Source organism: Falco punctatus (assembly GCF_963210335.1).
Source record: "Falco punctatus genome assembly, chromosome: Z".
In the NCBI taxonomy this organism is placed as follows: domain Eukaryota; kingdom Metazoa; phylum Chordata; class Aves; order Falconiformes; family Falconidae; genus Falco; species Falco punctatus.
The window spans coordinates 44,700,336-44,717,744 of record NC_137586.1 but is presented as its reverse complement, the minus strand read 5'-3'; the positions used below and the strand labels follow the sequence as shown (position 1 = coordinate 44,717,744).

The 17,409-nt window shown below is 40.7% G+C and overlaps 1 long non-coding RNA gene across 4 annotated transcripts in view; it reads left to right on the top strand.

Moving 5' to 3' along the window:
• Window positions 1-17,409, top strand: part of LOC308057083 — a 97,842-nt gene that overhangs the window by 27,244 nt on the left and 53,189 nt on the right. The window lies entirely within an intron of this gene.

Here is a 17,409-nt window from a genome sequence, read left to right as displayed (position 1 = left end):
GTTACACTGATGTAAATGTAAGGTAGTTCATTAACTTTTAGTGGTGTTAGGTTTATACCACTGATATACTCATTTAGTCTACTTTAATAATATATATAAAAATGTGTTTCCATTTCTTGTTAGTGGTTGATCTGAGGCTTGGAAAGCCACCACGTGAGTTTACAGAGCAATCACTACTAATCCACAGAGTGGTGCTGTTGTATTTTGGATGTACTGCAGCAGAGTACAGATGTTTCTTTAGTCTGTTTAATTTAGCTAAGCTTTTGTCCAGGTGGCATTGTAACTAAGGACAGAATTTAAACAAAATACTTCACATTTCTTTTCCAGGCATTTAGCCTCTCTGAACAATAAGGGTTCTGTTCTAATTGCAATTTCATGTATCTGGATTAGTTTTCATGTTTTTCAACTGTGCTCTTGTCATTGTTTGCTTAAGTGTTCTTTGACCTGGTGCAGGATGGGAGAGGGATGTCTGTCCTTCTCAGGTCTTTTGTCCCTCAGCGTATGAGGTAGTGTGGCCTCAGATGACAGCTGTGGACTATGCCATATAGCAGGGCTTCCCTCAGTGTGAGGCTTAGCATACAGGAGAGCCTAAGTGCAGGAGCCAGGGTAACACCGCTTGCTCACCAAGTAGTGTGTGATAGTCACTGGTGTCCTCTACTATACGCCTGAGCAGAAACAACACAGTTGATACTGGGTCAGACTTCTCTACATTATGCCACCACACGCTCTTGCCTACATTACTCCATGACAGTTTAACTCTGAGAAGAGACTATTTTGATTCCCATGCCCATAAACTCGTAGCCTTTCTGAGGTGATTGCCAGTGACTCCTATCTATACCATTTTGTGCCACTAAATAAATTGGTCTTACTCCATTAGAATTTACTGCAGTCTTGGTTATTGTGGAGAATTAGGCTACTTTTATCTGAATTGTTTATTCGTCAGCTACAGGTCACAAAAGTCAGGTTCTTAACTTCTCAGACAAATCATCCCTTGCAGGCCTTTTTGCGCTTTCCTGAATTCTCTCTTCTCTCTTCTTTGACTCCTTGACTGTTGTGCCAAAAAAGCGGGAACTAACTGCTGCTTCACAAAATGATAGGTCTCTTGATTTTTTTTTTTGAGCCTCACTGGTGATCTAGCTTGAATCTTGCCTAGTTGCAAAATAACAGAGGAAGTGGAGATATTTTATCTTAGCTATAAGATACGATTTCAGACAGTTTGGATTTGAGATCTCAATTGATGTGGCCAGCCCTATGGGAATGGCTTTGACCTGGTTTCTAACCGGTGCTCCCTTGGATAGTTTAAAATAATTAGAAGATATTTGTGTAAATGTACTCTGATGGATGCATAATATATTATACTGGGGAAAAATAATTGCAATTCTACGAAGGATAAAGGATGAAATGAGACTAGCTCTGCTAAGAACAGAGATAGTTTATCCTTGTTTGAAAAATCAAGAGCAGATTCTGTACAGAGAATCTATATTGTTTCACAGGAGAATTGTCTTGTTTAATGTCTGCGTGTGCAGCTTTAATACATAAGAGGCTTTCAGGGTATATTGCAAAACCTTGATGAAAATAGAACACATTGCTAATAGAACACTTGGTTAATGTGGATGATGGTCTGGTAATCTCTTATCTCTGCATGCAGCATATACAAGGTTTAATTCATAAAGGCTGATTCTGTCATTCTTTCTCTGCTTAAACTTATTTTAATATATACTTCCATATCCAATTCTTGACCATTTTACCTATGTAGCTTAAAGTGTGTGTCACAGATTTATTACAACACGCATTACACAAATTTTGTCAGCAGCAAGTTGTGAAAAAGCTTTATTTTGAACAGTAGTTTCTTTAGCTACATGCTCGCAAGATGCCTGCCACTGCTCCGTGAGATGCTGTTTTCAGTTGCCAAAAAGTTCACAGCTTTCAGATGAGACATTTTCCATGTCATGTATCTGCTTTGGGCTGATATGTATCTATACAGTTTAAGCTCAAATAGTTCTGCCATTTCTGGGAACGTGTACAGGAAGATAAACAAATTCTTTGTTGTTGTTGAGAAGACCTGTGTGCTTTGTAGAAAAGTTTTTGATGTGATGGGGAGATTGCTCTTTTGCCAGCTGGTGCTTTTTCTAGCCTGCACAAACATACCTCTGTCTGGCCAGGCTGCAACTTTTGAAAAACTTGATTTGTAGGTGCTCAGTAAAAGATTTTCCAGAGCACAGAGATAGATTTAGCCTAGATATCTTGCTTGTAGGATGCTACATCCTCTCTCACTCCTTTCCGGCTGCCCTGTACACCAGTCCCAGTCCCACAGAATGGCAGGGAATACTTATTTCAGGATGAGCATTTTTCAGTATTTGTTCCCACTGTGTATGTGGAGGGCCTCTTCCAGGTTAGGTATTAGAAGAGGTGGTAGACTGGGGCAGGGACAACCCTCACCACTGTTTGAGAAAGGGAGAGCTTCAAGGCAAAGCAGCATCTGAAGTTAAGCACTCCAGATTTGTGATGTGAAGTCATTAGTCTCCTTGCCTTATTTCCTATGAGTCCTCCAGATTCTATAACAAATAATCCAGGGATTCTGGAGACAGCAGTATTATTTACTGGATAGCTTTCCTACGCTCTCAGACTGTCTGTTCTCCACAAGCATTTTGCAGAGGCTGTTTGGAAAAATAGGACGTACTCATGTACTTAAAAACAGCAGGATAGCATATGCACAAAGGGGCCAAGTTTCAACAACCATAGTATTCTTAGCTCCTAACTGAAGTTTTAGACTGCACAGTGATTTTGCTTTGCTTAATACAGCTTCAGAAAGGGAGAAGCTGTAAGATTAACTGAAGAAACCAAAACACTGAAACAGGATAAATCCTACCTTGTTTGAAGAGAAAGTAAGCCAAGTATCAGAGCCTTCTTAGCTGGGGAAATGGTGAGATTTGAACAGTTTTCTGCCTTTAAATGTTTATTCAGTTTCCTGTAAGTTCCATTTTGTTTTCTTTTTCCCTTGGTTGCATATCATGAACTCAGCAGTTGCAATTTTACAGAAAGTTAAGGACCGAATTGTTTGTAAGTACTTAAGTTTAGGAAATGGCCAGTGCAAAAAAGCGTGCATCTGTTTCAAGTGACAACAAGGCATTTGGCACTGGCCAGTTCCTGGAGGTTTGGGGCTACAGTTTTTGCAGACGCAACTCCATTGACTCCCCTGAATAAGCCAAATACACTCCAACTGTTTTTACTTGCTTTCCCTTCATGATGGAATTTGGCATGCCTGTGTCCCTGTTCCTGTGGGGCTCTGACACATACTGGTGCGAAGCCCAAGGATTGCAGGTGTAGAGTGTTGCACATAATTGAGCAGAGTTAAACAGTGACAGCAATTCTCTGTAAGCTGTTACATTTCTTAATTTTATGGTCATCTCTTGAATTGGGTAAATATATCTATGACTGTGTTCCATGTAGCCTTTTAGCAAAGACGTAAAGAAAGAACTATTTTCTGGCCTTTTAAGCATTCCCACTTTCCCATTCTTAAACATTACTCAGTGAGAGTATCTTTGGAACCATTTAATCTATGCAGCAATTAGGCTTTGTTATTAGTGAATGGCTAAATTTACATGCCCACCAGCATTCTTTTTAACACTGGTAGCCTGAATTAGAGAAAGCCTGACAGTTCTGCAATGTAAAACTCATGGTTTAGTGTCCCCCTTCTAAAGAAAAAGGCCCCATGGCCTCTTCTTCCTTGTGCGCCTTTTCTGTCTGCATGTTAGCCAGGTGACATTTGTTTGAAAACAGAGTCCTTTGGGGAAAATTCCCATTTTTGCATAGGACAGGACAGCAAATAAGGAAGTGGCTGGAGATCAGTCTGTTTTGCTTCACTGTTTTTCACAAATTGTTAATTCTTTTTTTGGATGATTTTGCATAAGTATTAACATTTGCTGTGGAAATTTAGTGAGCTTGTCTGAGGATAAAGGGCAATACTCTGTATGTTCTGCTTTGTTGGTTTTTTTGCAGAAGAATGTGCCCAGTTACGTATTGGGTAGATTCACCTATGAGACTGTCTCATGGTACCCATTGCATTTCCCTGTGGCAGTCTGGACCTTCTCTACTTTGGATTTGTAATAAAGGCAGGTGGTGTCACTGTCACACACTCTTTCTCAGGTCTCTTCCGGGACAGAGGAAGTAACCTTGGAGGTGCACTGGGGAAACAGTGATGTAGTGCAATTTAATTTTCTTGAAGGCAGAGGCCTTTTGTTTCAATGAAGGTAGAAATGGCTCTGAAAACATCTAGAGGGGAATTGGGATAGGATTTAGTTTCTGAAGAATGTGTGAAGACGTGCAGTTGCTTTCAGAAGGTAATGGGCTTTCTGAGAAAGCAGTATTTCAGGATTGTATTTGTTTTGTCTGGCTGGGTTAAGAACTTGATGCCTAAAAGGGGAAAAGGAAGAAGTATTCGACAGGAGCTCAGCTGAAGGATGCATGAGGATAAAGGAAGTCATGCAGAGGAGATGCAGTCAATAACTTTTTTTTTTTTGTGACAAATTAATATGCTCTTACACTTACTGGGATCCCACCTTCTCCTTGCCAATTGCCAGGACTTGTGTGTGGGCTCTTTCCATGCTGTCAGTTACCATACTTCATTAATGACCCTTAAGAGTCTAACATTAACACCTGTTTGTGGTTATTTCCTGTCACTGTTTACTCTCCCAGATGGTACAAATACAATATGCCCAGTGTGTTAGGCATTTGTCAGTAATATACTCTTTGCCAGCTAAATGCCATTCATTTTGAATTTGACAGTCATTTCATAGCCTGAAGAGTCTGTCCTCTAAGTCAAAAGCAGAAATCGTAGACAAATCTTAGATTCTCACAATAAATAGGAAAGAAAGAGCCCAATTGTTTGTCCTTCATCGTACAGTTTATTTTCTTGTACCAAAAGGGTAGAACTGAGGAAAAGCAGCAACTTAAAATTTAAATGAGTGCATAAGACTGAGACAGGTGGCTGCAGTGCAGTTGGATAGGGTGCACTCATATGATCCTGAACCTGTTATTTCATGAACAGAAGAAAATATGTGACTTTGTTCTGATGACTGAAAGCCACAGATATTGGAAGATTGTGCTGCAGAGAAGAATGTGGTTTCCACATCTTGAATTAAGTCTTGCTGTTGCCTTGGGAAGATATTTAAAGAAGCAACCAGAAGGCTGATAAACAGTGTCTCTGGAGTGCTCTGAGAAGTCATCCAACACTGGCCAAAATATTCTGTGTGTCATGCATGGCTTTGATTTCCAACTCTCCTGGATCAGGGAACATGTTTTTTTTTTTCTAGCACTGTAATGTACCATGTCCATTTCCACTTCTAGGAAAATGTTTTATATTGATAGCAATAAGAAAACCATATTGATGCCAACTATCTTGGCTTTATCAGAAATAAAAAAAGTTACAGACACACACGTTTGTGAATTTTGAGCCCAACAGGCAAAAGTCTAAAAGATGAGTAAGTGAATACCTCTGCTAACCCATAGACCAGTTGTTCACTACAATCATTACTATCTAAATTGCTACATTCTGCACAGGAAAGGTCAAATCGGGTGCTCATGCCAATGGAGAGCATATAGACACATTCTTCCAGGTCAGATGGTGTTATTTAGAGGCTGAATCCCTGACAGCTGTGCCTCAATAACAGAGATGGTGGTAAAGCATTTATCTCTTTTCCACACAGGCAAATACCCAAAGCTCATTATTTTACAGGACCAAGCAAAACAAAGGCCTTGTGGAGCTGTGAATGCATTCAATTATTGTTGAGGTCTTTAACATGGTGCATGTCTGGCTGTTGTGTGTGTGTATAAATGCTAAAGTCAATTAAGAATGCAAGCCATTTTTTAGCTAAATAATCAGGACAATTTAAGAGGCAGATTTTGAGTACTGTTTCTTTGCTCATAAAATCTTACACATCTGAGTGAATATAATCTTACTCACTCATCAGCTTCTGCCAGGAGATGATGGATAATTTGTCAGTAATCCCCTCAAACCTGGACACTGGGTTCTTGTAAGTAAAAAGTTCTGAGAGGAGATAAAGAGCAAGGCAAAAGCTGCAGCTTGAGAAAAGCCACTGAGGAGTCAGCAACTGAGAGATCAATGAGAGGCCATCTCCCCCCCAGGCTATTAGAGCAGAGAAGGTTTTTTAATACAAGGAATCTATATCACAAATAGGTAATAGTCCATTTTACATTTCAGTGCTGCACCAACATTATCCCCAACATGCTGGGGAAGGTAGCTTATGAGTAAGGGGACCCAACTGAGCAACCATTGCCTTTGTTCTCTTTGTCATATTGGAGTCTCATATCTTGGAAACAATCTTCAGGCTTTTGTGGATGTGGAATATGGCTGCAGTATGCCATGGAGCAAACTTATGGTTAAAGATTTTACTGTAGGTCTTACCAGCCTTGATATCCAAAACTTCTGTCAGTTTGTATGAAAAGCAACCCCTTTCTTTTTTTTTTTTTTTTTTTTTTTTTGTTTTTTGGTTTTATGTGTTGGCAAAGTCATGCATTGCAACACTGTAGTGGCCACAGTGCACTGCTTAAGAAGATGAAAGGAGTCAGAAAGACAAAGAGAGACGGAAAAGCTCGGGGGTATCTGGCTTCAATGGTAATGATTATGATCTGAAGCTTCTTTTGTTCCCTGCATCCCTCCCTTTGATGCCCTTCAGTGAGGTGGGTATGATAAGAGAGATTACCTCTAAATTCAGATAGTTTTTGCATGCTGTTTTATGTGTGCTTCTACAATCACCACTGAATACCTTTAACAACAATGGGCAGCAAAGAGCAGGGAGGAGATAAAAACACACCTAGGACATGCTTTGGGTTTTGGAATTGCCAAGCAGCTGACTCAAGAGTTGACTTTTTCAATCCAGACAGCCAGTAAAGGCTGGTTTATTTTGGAAGTGGCCTTCTGCTTCACTGTAACTCCCCACTGATAACTGAGGTTTAGTTTCCAATATCAGAAGATGTTTGTGTTTCTGGTTGTATGGTAAAGAGCAAGACTGAGTTTTGAGGCCCAGGCTCAGATTCAAAGGGTCAGAGTGGCTCCCTATGTATGAAGAAGCTGAGGTTTCTAGCATTGCTGGAGGGGGCTGTGCAGTCCAGAGCAAGCCTCCCTCATCACAAATGTTTGGTAACAACTATTAGAACATATTTAATGCTCTTGAAAGCTTTGTTCAGTATGGGACTTAAAAACTGGAATCCTTCAGCAGTGCCTGGGCCACAGATTTTCTGAACAGCTCAAGGATGGTTTCTGCAGTACTGGCAGCCCTGCAAGCTCAAGCAGGGTGCTGGAGAGCCTGCTGTGTTTTTTCTGCCTCCTATATCGCTATCAGTCATAAAAACTAAATAGTTGGGAATTAGATGACAATTTAAGTGCTGATAAATATTGAGGAATAATGGAATATGTCTGGCTTCTCTTAAAACTGTGATGAGATGGCTGAGATAACAGGATTAAGTGTGTATTTGCATGTGTGTGTATGTATATGTATTCACAAAACAACAGGACTAAAAGTATAGGCGGAAGTAAATGCATTTGTGAGTTACTTCTCTCTTTTCAACTTGTGTTAGCATTTAGAAGTGCTTACAGAACGACCTTTACAGGTGTGCTTGATCAATCTGTTCTCTACCTCAAACAAATCTCTTACCTGACTTCGGAAAAAGTACACCAAATCTCATAGGGGCACAGAGCCTGAGCAGAAAAATTTGAAACCATGTCTGCTATTCATTCTTTTGAGCAATATCCATAGAGAGCTATGGAAACTGTGTGGGATTCTAAATCTTCCTCTACAAGTTGACCAACAAATAATAAATGAGACATTCTTGTGTCAATAGTGGAGAGCTCTCTCTCTCTGTCTCTCAGACATGCTGTTGTCAATGTGTGCTCAGGGCAGTCTGCATGACAGTTGTTAATATTAGGAAGAAAGCTCAGAGCACTGTCTGTAGTCTTGGGCAGATGGAGCATCCTAAAAGATGCTTTACTTCAGTCCAGGCAGTATTTAGCCTGGACATTAGTTTGTGAGCTTAGTGTCAAGAACACATCTCAATACAGAACTAGAATTTTCCAGATGTCAAAGCCCATTTGCACAAGTTTGAATCCTTTTTATTTTTAAACACTGCTCCATTGCTTTCTTGCTCTATATGATACCTTTTTTATTGGCAGCAAATGTGATCACTTTGAATACACTGTTATTTCTAGTTTTAATTACGTCTTTGTACTTTGATTTATGTGAATAACACGTTCAGCATGATCCTGTGTCACAGACTATCATCAAAATAGATTTCCCTCTAGAGAGTCTTTGGCTTGGCTATAACAACAGATATTTTTTCTCAAAAATATTAAGGAGATTCATTAAAGACAAGGCTAGAAAGGAGAGAGAAGTTCCTCAGTTTTCAGTGCAGGTAGACCACTAAAGGTTTCGGAGTAGGTTTCTCTTAATACTGATGAAGGTTTAATTCTTGAACAAGAATTGCTATTCTGTCTGACTCTAAAAGAACTTGCATTACTGTTCCTGAGCCATAGGCTGTCTTTACAGCCTGTGTGCGCTTTTGTGTATGTGTATACCTGCTGCTACCAAATTGCGCTGCCCCAAAAGCAGCCTATACTCTATAGCAGTATATGCTATGAAATTCAGGTGGAACATTCCCAGCTACTGGGAGGTTGCTTCTGGTCAGAGAGTGTTAGAGCCTTCCTTGCCATGGATTTGGCCTATTCCAGCTAGTGGTGGCCATAGGCTGTTCCTGAACACAGCTCAGCAACTCAAAAGGCCTAGGCCTAGGGACCGTTTCCACCAGACTGTGCATATGTACTTGAGTTCTGCAGAATTGGGCTGTTCTGTTCCCGTTCGGTGCCTGGGAATGGCACTGGGTGTGTACGATTTAGCCCAAAATGATACATCCACAGTCAGGCTCGATACAACTAACTGCCCCTATACGTGAAGAGGTAGGAGCCTTATGACTGCTGTTAATTGTAATCATAACTCTGTCTGCCACGGTATGTCCCTGATACTCCTTTTTCCCATATTCAAATGCACAAACCAGGGGAAGACTCCTAAGGAAGACAAGGGTTGTTTTTGCCTGGGCTGCAGCATTGTTCTGTACCTTGGCTGTTCACAGAGCATTTCCGAGCATAAGCAGCTCGTTCAGGTGCAGGCTGCACGCTGCACTTGTGCATTTGCAGTTAACCCAGCCTGCCTATTCTGGCATTGTGATACAGAATGAAGAAAAGGCAACCTATGTCATTATACAGAATATCAACTATTGCCAGCAGCGTCAGCTGAATATCCAACATTGACCAGATTTCTGAAGGGCTGAACACCTGATAAGCCCTTTTTTATGTAAATGCCTGCTAGTGGACTCTCAGGCCTTTCAGGCTGTAAATTTGGTTCCTCAAACCTGGTCTTTGTGCATCTGTTTTTGAAAATCTGTGTTTTCTGGGTGTGGTTTGTTTAAAATAAAACGCTTTTCTTCCTTAAGATGCTTCCTAGAGCTGTGGGGTAACCCTCCTTTTTCTGCTTTCTGCCTGGAATTTATCTGAGATTACAGCCTAGAGAAGGTCTTTAGTAGGGCTGCTCATGCCAAGGAACTGATTAATAAAGGGCTGATAAATTCTTTACAAAGACCTGATCCCTGTAGATTACAGGGTGACTGTCTTCATAGGCATGATGGTGTACTCAGGAGTCATGGTAGAGACAACTGCCTTCTTTATCCATCCTTTTCTTCTCTGAAATCTTCAAGACTTTATACTGCTGTTAATCTCTTGTTAGTCAGAATTACAACTTTCAAGTTATTACTGCCCTTGTTGGTGAGATCTTCCCAGGCATTATTGAACTGGGTTTTGGGATGGACAAGGAAATAGGCACTAACATCTTGCCTGCATCTCTGTTTTAGCTGGTTCTGTAAAGTCTCAGTGCATGGAGTTAACCAGTGTGCCCATTAAAGTGTTTTATCTCCAAAACTTTCTCACCTACACAAGATTCTTCACTGGTGAATCTCAGGTATCTCAGACATGACTGAGATTGGAAAAAACATTCCTCAATAAAGGAAATAATCACCTTAACTACAAAAGAACTAGTGCCTCCTTATACCAATTACAAGTTTTTCCGTGCCAAAGCTCCATGAAGATTTCAAAGAGAAAGACCTTTTTCACAGAGACATCTTCTGTCCAAAAATGAAGTTAAACAATGAGACCTTTTAAAATGAATTGGTATTCACTGAAATTAATTTATTCCCTTGGGAGAAAGGCCAATCAGCTAAAGGAATTTTTTTGTCTGTATGTAAAAATGAAGATAGTAAAGTCTAATTTGCTTTGCGGGAATGATGTTGGCGTATAAATCTGATGTGCCTTTAATTATCCCTGTGGGTATTTTTTCTGTTATTTTGCGAGTGAAATTTGTCATCTGGTGTGTTGTTCTTCTTGATACTTGCTTAAAAATAATCTAAGAGATATGGAAACTGTGGTATAAATTATTCTTCGTTTTCGCACAACTGAACTGAATAACTTTTAGTATAGATTGGTATTTTTTCTGCCTTCTTTCCTATTAAAACTCAATGTTAAATAGCTGTTTGACTTGCCTGCGTGGTGCTTCTACTTTATTTCAAGACACTTAACCTGTGTTTAGTTATTCCTAGGGAAGGAAGGCATTCTTTCCTGAAATCTGTAGGAACAGACTTATGCCATTTTTTGATGTAAGACAATTTATACAAGTTGTGGATTTGCTGTAGTAGGGAGGGTTTTGTTATTATGATGTTTGGTCCATAGCTTGTTTTTAGGTTATTCAGCATTCTGTGCTCATTATTTTTTTATGGTGGGTCTGGTGCTTTTTTGAGGCATTTTTTCATCCAGTGCTTTGAATATTTTATCTTGACTGAAATTTCTCATTCCACCCCCATATTCTGATTTCCTTCTTCACTGATTTTTTGGCTCTGATAGCATTTCGACATAGGGGTTTTTTTCTCTTCCTTTTTAGGTTTCTCTGTTTTTCTTCAAAATTCCAGCTTCCCATTTGGTATGCTTTAATATTTCTCTGTTTCATTCCCTCCATGTACTGCAGGTTTTTGTTTTTTTTTATTTACTTGTGAAAACTTTAGAAGATATTAAGATCTTAACCATCTTTTTGTCCATTTTCCAGATGGTCTGTAGTGACTCTGAAAGTTATGTTGGAGTTAACACATGCCCTGCAAAAACAGACATTTGAAGCTTGCTCATTTCTCTTTAGATGGAACATCTTTCACTGGCTATTTATATTTTTCAGTTTATATTTGCATTCACGAACTCCAATTTTGTTGAAGTTCAGCAGTTCATCCTGCAAGACATGCTAGAAGCATTTAATTTCTTATCACAAAAGCTGTGTGTAATGATTTCATAGTTTTTATTGAAAAAATAAGTTATTACTTTTTTTTGTGTTGCAGTAGGGAGTAACCTAAATGACAGACACATGACACATGGTTCACAGGACAAAGTCTTCTTTTGTGTCCCTTCTGGACTGATAATCCATCATGGCTAGTATTTAGTTATTTCTGTGCAAAGATGTAAGTGGCTTCACTGTCTGAAATGCAGGCTTGGGAGTACTGTGTTTCTGATGAAAGAGATTTTGGACCAAATTTGACCTGTTTGGACTTTTTAATGGTTATGGGGGGGTGTTAATTGCAAAAAGACATACAGTATGTTCTGTGAAGAGTCTTTTCTTTCCACATGACCTGCTCATCTATAAATAAGAAGATTAAATAAATTACAGGGAAGCGAATCTTTCAGATCTGTAGGATTAGAAGAAGATTGGCCATCGACTTCAAAGAGAACTAAGTGCTTTTGAATGTCTTGCCTTTGACATTATTTTTGTGAATGTTTGCATAGCTGGACAATGGTCAATATGCTACAAATCTCTGACAGCAGAGACTGACCCAAATTCTCTTCCTTTCTGAGGGGACGTTCACAGATTTAATTTTATTAGCAGAGAAGCTAGATTCCCTTCTCTGAACTAAGTCTGTCAAGGTCTGGAAAACCTTGTGAAATGTTTGTAATTTTCCAGAAGTAATTTTAGAAAGCTATATGGGAAACCATTATAAACTATTAAAAAAAATGACGATTCAGAGATGTCTGTTGTGGCTTAACCCAGAACTATTTGAGACACCATAGCTCCAGTGAGTAGGTTTTGTGTAAACTTTTGTGCTGTTTAGTGGCTGATGACTCCTCTTGGCTTGTATTTTACTGAATTTTTAACCTCTGCACTACACTGGCAAAGGGAATGGTTATTTCTTCATTAATCATTGCCCAACAGTGAAAAGGCCGTCTGGGCATTTGGAAATGACACAGTAAATTCTTGACCCTCATAGCAGAGCTCCCAGGGACTCTAGAGATGCCATGGCCATGCAGATGAGTCAACTCCTATACTGTAGGGCAGCATCTCGATGTGGACTCAATACTTACAACACCCAAGATGACTGTCATTCTGCTGTGACTATCAGCATCTGCTCTGTGGCCGCTACCCAGGCATTGGCTCTAGAGAGAGAGAGTTCTTCCTCTTACTTTGGCCCTTTTTACCCGGTACAAGTGGTGCATCATTAGAGCTTCTCCCTGTTATCTTCATCACACAGAAACTGTTCATTTGACAATGAAATACTGCCTTCTGGAGCACAAGGAAAACTCCAGATGAGTGGAAAAATTCTTCCTCTTCCTGCACGTGAGGTCTGAAAAGCACCTAGCACTGAGACCATGTTCCAGAACGGGGATTGGTATTCAGTTAATTTGCTGCAGGCTGCTCAGTACTTTATTGGTGTGACTAGGTGTCAGTGAGGGACTCTGCTCCTGACACAGCAACCTCATGTGTTCAGAGGCCTAGCACCTTTATGTTTTTCCAGCAAAGCCAATGGAGAGCTTTTGTGAGGGGAACTTTGCTGAGCACACAGACAGCTCCTGATGTGGCAGGGAGGACAGGAAGCTCTGCCCTAGAAGGTGGAATATTCAATCTGCTTGGTGCTCCTTGTTTGCTGAGGTATCATGCTTGACACTTCCCTCTCTCATACCTGATTTGCAGGTTATACCTGGAAGGCTAGAGTCAGCAGACTTGATTTTCATGTAAAGTTTACATACTGTTCTTATCACCTTGGATATTACTTCACTTCCTTATCTTGGATGTGCTTGGTACATGAGGGTATCTGACCTCCCTTCTGCTTCCCTCCTCCTGCTTTCCTTTCTTGGTAGCTGCAGCTGTAATTTCTGCATTTTCTTTTCATAAAAAACTCTTCTCATTTAATTTCTTCTTTTTCAGTTCTATTGTAGTTTGTACAGTTTCTGCTTGCCTGGAAAGTTGTACCTGAAATCTTAGCTGTCCCTACAGGTAGTGTGGGTCTTGGACTATTGATGCATTCCCAATGTATATAAACCCTACATTTACATCTGACCTAATTATTCATAGTATCATGGGGTAGAGAAATTGGAGGGGAGGGAAAGTCATAGTCTCCTGTCTATTTTTTCCGATAACTCTGTTTGTTGCCATGTATTCCTACTTGTCTAGTTTTAAGTGGCTCTTTCATGTGGTCAGTATATAACCTGATTTAATGAGTTTCACTTTTTGGAAAGTTTTAAGAGGTTTTCCTGATAAGAAGCTCGACTTTTCCTTTCTCACTTTTTCTCTTTACCTATTTTTTGCATTCTCCAAAATATGGTTTCTAGTATTACACTTAAACTCTTCCAGTGTTTTTGTAGGTATCCTTTATATGCTGCTGTCTCTTAGCCAAGATAGTCATGTTTCATTCTTTTACTGCTTCTTTACATGTCAATCATTTAATCCCAAATCCTTGCTGTAGTTGTTTATAATGTCCCTGTGACACGTAAATTATTTTTGTGCATGGAAAGACTGCTGTACTGGCGATACAAACAAGCCCCTCAGCTTGTTTACTATCATTACACTGAAAGACCAGTGTCAGTTTAAAAGCTGTGCAATAGGGCTCTGTGTTTTCAGTATCTGAAAATTGTGGCCCTGAGCTTATATTATTTTTATGTCAAAACTTCCCTGAGTTCACTTGGATTTTTATGTCTGTAAAGGAGGCTTACTTTGCCTTTACTGTTGGAGCTTACATATATTACAGGGCCAGAAGAGACTGCTCTGATCCTTCTCATAATCCCCTCATTTAATATATTCAAGGATCACACTTGCTGACCATAGTGTTGTATTGGAATGCTACATTCACTTGAGTAGCTATCAGGAGCTCAAATCTTCTTTAAGTGCTGCTTCCAAAGTACACTCCCCCTCCTCTCAGTATGGTCCCTGCCTCATTTTATTCGTAGATGGATGAACCTACAGCTGGCTATATTGAATTAAACATTGTGTTTTCCATGTTCCTTTCCAAGTGATCCAAATTCAGTGGCAACATGATCTCATCATTATCTTGTGTTAGCCCAAATTTTGTTTCAGTGCCATATTTTACTGCTAGGCTTCTTTGTATTTTTTTCCCAGTAACATTAACAGTTTGTGCAAAAACCTATTGCAAAAACCACACTTTGGGTTACGCTGAAACTTTATTACATGCTTCCTAGTTCGGCTGTTCCTTCATAAGTGTAATATAAATTTGGCATCAGCTTTGGTGCCAACAATGTAGTGGTAGTGTGCCCCCAGAGGCTGGCACTCCCTTTTCTTCACAATCAGATACTGGGAACCACCAGCCCAGTGCAATGGAGGTGCTACTTCCCACCACTGCTCCACCCAGCTGCCCCAGCACAACACCCACTGACCTTTCTCTGGCTACCCAGGACACCCATTTGCCAGTGCTGTTTTGCAGAAATTTGGTTTCGTCCAGTCCTCTGGAATTTCCATTGTATTTTAAAACATCTCAATACGTGAGCATAAACACTTCATCCAAACCTTTTGTACAGAGTTTGGATGCATGTTTTCCATACCTGTTTTTGGTTTTGTTTTTCAAAAATGGCTTGTTTTAGTAGCTGTTTAACCTCCCCTTGTCTTTTTGGGGGTTTTTTTGGTGATTTTTTTTGTGTGTGTATGTGAAATGGAAAGTATTTCCTTGTGATAAAGGAGAAATTTGTCTCTGGCTTTTTCTTAGTTATAAGATAAAGTTATACTGCATATTTCTGGGGTTTGTGTGTTACTAACAATAACTAACTTTTTTGTCTGGATCTGGAATGCCTCTGTTACTGGGATTCCTTTGACTCTTAGCACTCTTAGAAATCTTACTGTCCTTGAACTCTCCATGCCACTGATTTATTTTGTGTCTTTTGTCGTGCTAGGAAATTTCTATAAACCTGACTTGTAATTTAGTTTCCTACCTATCAACTTCCTACGTATTTACAGTGGAATTTGTGCACTTTATTTTGAATGTTAAGAAGAAAGAAAACTTTTTAGGCAAAATTCTTTAATGCTGTTTTTCTTAACCTTCTAACTGAAGGTTCCCTTCACTGCCAGCTTCCTCTGCCCATGAGGAACAATTCTGACAACATTCATTTGTGTAGAGTAAGCTTATTAATCTCTGGCACCACATCTTCACCTTCCCCCCCTTTCCTTCCCCCCCTTTCCTTCCCCCCCTTTCCTTCCCCCCCGTTCCTTCCCCCCCCCCGTTCCTTCCCCCCCCCCGTTCCTTCCCCCCCCCCGTTCCTTCCCCCCCCCCGTTCCTTCCCCCCCCCCGTTCCTTCCCCCCCCGTTCCTTCCCCCCCCCCCGTTCCTTCCCCCCCCCCGTTCCTTCCCCCCCCCGTTCCTTCCCCCCCCCCGTTCCTTCCCCCCCCCCGTTCCTTCCCCCCCCCGTTCCTTCCCCCCCCCCCCGTTCCTTCCCCCCCGTTCCTTCCCCCCCTTTCCTTCCCCCCCTTTCCTTCCCCCCCTTTCCTTCCCCCCCTTTCCTCCCTCCCCCTATTCCTAGTGAACTTGAACATCAGATAACAAACAGACCACTAAGTGGGATCACTCCTGGTTTTGGTGCTTTTTTTTCTCCTTGTTTGAGCTTCATTATTTCTCCTAACTTCTTGTCAGCATGAGCATCAGTAAGGAGATAGGCACAGCAGGAAGCAGGAGTTGTGCCATAGGGATTATGCTCCAGGGGATGCTGCATGCTGTTTTCCAATATGATTAATCAGGTGAAATGCACAGAGCTTTATAGTCTGAAGAAATCTGTTTTGAAAGGAGGTCTGTTTGGTTACGACTGAGTTTGGAAGCTGAGGATTTCCCCTTCCTCCACAGGAAGAGATTTCAACAATTAAAGGACAAGGGGGAAATACTTATAAGTAATACTAAGGCATGAAAGTGGGAAAGGTAGGCAGGCTCAGCAATCAGGCTTTAATTTTTATGCTGCAGATCTGGGGAGGGGGGGAATATGGTAGGGCTTTTGTAGCTTAAGTCAAATACAGACTGCAAATTGCCCTGGGCAGAGCTCTAGTGTTGGTAGTGTTGGAGGACTTGGCTTTTGGAAGGCAGTAGCATCACCCCCAAGCCCCACTGTACCCAGAAACCTGCCGGCCAAATGTGGCCACGGGGAGCCATGGTCACGGTGTGCAGGAGGAGAGGTGCATTGGTCCCACTCCATATGAGAAGTCCCCAGCATAGGGTTGAGGTTGGTTCGTTAGTTGGTTTTCAAAGGTGATGAGCGTGAGTAAAACAAACCTTGGCACTGTGATGACATGGGGCTTACAAAATAAACACCATGGCAGCAGTGGCTGTCCCTCCTGTGGATTAGGATTTCATTTAGGAGGTCTTTATGTAGTTAGGCAGCATAGTCTAGTGGCACTTTGCAGGGCTGAAGTAACTTTGTGGAGAAATCAAAACACTGGGAAGCCGTGTTGGGAAATAGGGCATCAAGAGGCCCTGTAGGAGATGCAGACATGCCTGCCTCCAGTTGTCTTTCTGCTATTATGATCTTGGAGGGTCTCTGTGCAAGAAGAGCCCATGCTGGGGTCAGGATATGCTGTGATTTACCTGGGAAGTGCCTGTGGTGTTTTCATTCCCAGTGCCACTGCACAACAGCGTAGGCTATCCTGGGAGCCATCCACCAGAAAGGTTTGTTATTAAACACAATTTAATTGATTCTTTATTTGAAGGACTGGAATAAGGGCACTTCCAAGAGTCAGGAACAGCTCAACAAGAAGGATTAGTAGTGTCCTATCATTATTTGTTTTAGCATATGTGGAAGTGAAAAATAAAAATTCTTGCATGTGGCCCAGTTTAATTTTAGGTCAGAGAAAGCTCTATATCCTTCCAATTTGGCTATTTTAATTGTATTATGAAAATACCCTGCAGGTTCGGCCACTTTATGACCAGATCAACTTTATTATAAAGTATGTCATTCATTTAAGGATTTTTTTTTTAAAGGGAGAAATATGGAAATGAACAGCGCTGCTTTCTTTAGCTCTCTAAAGTACAAAACCATTTTTATTTTAAATTTTTAAAA